We start from the raw sequence: 3098 nt of genomic DNA, 5'->3' as shown, positions 1-3098 counted from the left end.
CTATCTAACCTAAACCTATCCTCCCTCAGCTTGTGGCCATTGTTCCTGGTGACTCCAAGGGGGGCCCTGGTGAACAGACTTTCCCCCGAGTCCCTGCTGGTGGCCCCTGATAAGGTTGTAGGCAGCCACAAGATCCCCCCTCAGTCTCCTTTTGGGGAGACTGAAGAGATTCAGGTCCCTCAGCCTCTCCTCATAGGGCTGGCCATGGAGGCCCTCAACCATACAAGTGGCCCTCCTCTGGACTCACCACTGTCTGATAGAATGGTGTAGTCACCTGAGGCCCCAGAGTAGGGTCTAGTAAGAGTCAGATGGCCCTTACTACTGCTTGGCCCTGAGTGAGGAGGAGATAACTTGTCCAAATGGAAGAAACTAAGCCTTGGAACTTGGCAGATATTAAAGAACTTTTGTGACGAATGTGTGGCACATCTTGCTTGTGACTTGGGTAGATGAGGGCTGAGGGCTCTGGGTTGGGCCATTGGATTAGAGGAAAGGTGGCTCAGGTAGGTCCCAGCTATATGGAGTAGTTGTACAAAGAGTTGAGAGACAGTGTTTGCTTGGGCTGAAGTAAGAAGTTGGAGGTGCACAGTGAGCACAAGCACTGACTGCAGCGTGCATAGGCTATTAGGCAGGTCTGTGGTTGAAGTAGCGAGGCAGCCTCAACCCACGATTATATTAGTAACTAGCAATCCCTCCAGAGACAGAAAATATCAAGTCATGGCATAAGCAATGTGTAAGTGCTGACATTAGGGGAGCACAACTCTGCACCACCACCACGGTGCCACTGCCACCTCTGCTGCTGCTGGGTCCAGCTGGGCTGCAGCCCCATGCCCCACCATTGGTGCAAAAATCATGCTGCTGCTACTAGTACCACTGCTGCCAGGCCCTGGCTCTGGCCAACCTGCAGCCCCACGCCCTGCTGTTGGTGCAAAAATCTGGAGGCGATACATACCCTCCATAACTCCACCCCCAACACATCATCTATGAGTCATGGCATTGGTCAACAAGTAGGTAAGCAGTCTTCCTCTTGCAACTAATTGGTCTTTCTAGCTCATTTCCCCCCCTATTCATTCTCTGTGGTTTATCGCATGCTATGTCATCTTTTTGACATCTTTGTTTCTGATCCTTTGGCATGTTTAAATTCTGTGATGATTTTTATATTCAAGCTGATTTTATTTAATGTTTAAAGTAAGGCTTGGTGGGCCAACCTACTAAATGTTTTTCTAAAATGTAAATATACTGTGTATCTGGAACCATACTTTACCCACTGATCTGGAAATTTTGGCAAAAAAAAATCAGATTTGCTTGGCAGAATGTATGCTGTTTAATCTATGCTGCTTATTGCTTATTTTGCTGTAAAGTTTACTGTTAAATTAAATTATGATCCTATTAATGTGTCTTGTGTTTTACAACATTGTGGGGGGGAGTGAGCAAAGGGATGTTTTTCCCAGTGAGGAAAGATAAGATTTTAGTTGCTCAGAAATGATTGACATGCTCAACTTGTTTTCAAAATCTACTTAGACAAGAAGTTGTCTACTCTTTTTCTTTTCTTTCCTTTCAACTTTGCATTTATTGCTTTCTGTGTCTTTAAGCTAACCTGTTAATGTTGTTAGAATGTGCGTGAATATATTAAGTCTTAACACCTTAAATCATAAGCAATAATAATCCAAACAGCACCTCATTAACACTTTATTACAAGCCCCTTGCTCACACTAAAAAGAATGATGGGGGAGGAGACGGAAATTGTGAAAAGCAACTAATGGAAGCAAGAGACTACCTCTGTCCTAATGTGTACCACCAGTCATGGTAAAAGTTCTTTACAAGAGAACCCTTGTAATTACAACAGAAGCCAAAAAAGCTTAGGAAACAAACTATTGTAGAGAAAAACCTTCAAACAGCATTAAAAACCAATATGTTGTTTTGAACCCATGCTTTAACATTAATACCTCTCAATAGACTCAGAAATAAATTTATGTCAGATGACATAAAAGTAGTAAAATCAGATTTTAAACTGCTTGTGATAACAGATGGTTTGCATCAATTTATTTTATATTTTTCATGTATTGCAGCCCTTGCAGCCTTCTCCTATGGAAGGGGCTGGGGGTAGGGGGTTATACCCTCTGTTTTGATAAAAACATATACAACCGTAAATACTTACAGTGTTCATCATCTCCAACCTAAATGTTTTGAACAGGAGCAGCTCTTCATATCACTAAAAATCTCATAATTTTAAGGTAAAATTTAAGGTAAGTTGTGGAATCAGAATGAGATTATATGTTTTCCTTCCAGAACTTCTGCTTAGTAAGAGAGACATGTATGGGAATGACATTGTTTCAAATATTTTAAATTTAGAATATCTTTTATTATTTAACATAATTCTAAAATTGCACTAAGATATTTTCACTGTAAACTTCTTACTATTTCCAAAGTGTGCAAGTGTTTATCCCACCACAAAATGCTGTTGTTTTGTGCTCCAAGCTTCTGTTAGCTTCATTCATAAGATGACAATGAGTGCAATCCTATTTCATGATGAGTCATTATCCACCAGACCAGAAATTCTTCTCAGTACTATTTTATTTGACAGAAATTATTATCTATGTTTCTTAAGTGCTAGATTAATCAACCCTTGCAATGCAGAAATATTTTTCTGTACTGTACAATTTTACATTTCAACAAATGTAAATAAATATTAGAATATTATTATTTTTATGGAATTTTGTGGACCCTTTAGAAAATGTCTTAGCGTGTTATTCTCTTCAGCTATTTAATTGCAATGTCATAGTAACAGAAAGCAGCATACCCAATTCTGCATGGATGAATAAGCACATTCAATAAAGAAGATTTAACAGAGTAAATCAAACACTGGATTAAACATTTTCTGCATAACAGACCACAAAATGGGCATTCATTTTACCAATAGATCCTCCACATTAGAAACAAATAGAAGTGCACACCAACATAATTAAGCCATGCATTCAGTGGCCTGATTGCAAAATTTCCCTACATTTTACTGAACTAGGACCCAGTCAATTAGAATTGCCTAAGCATCTTTGAGAATGTACACATAGTTTCATAGTTTCATAGTTTCTAGGGTCAGAAGG

The sequence above is a fragment of the Gavialis gangeticus genome, unplaced genomic scaffold, assembly GCF_001723915.1.
Source record: "Gavialis gangeticus isolate Ggan-Ray unplaced genomic scaffold, GavGan_comp1, whole genome shotgun sequence".
NCBI classification, from domain to species: Eukaryota; Metazoa; Chordata; order Crocodylia; family Gavialidae; genus Gavialis; species Gavialis gangeticus.
This window is presented reverse-complemented; position numbering follows the sequence as displayed.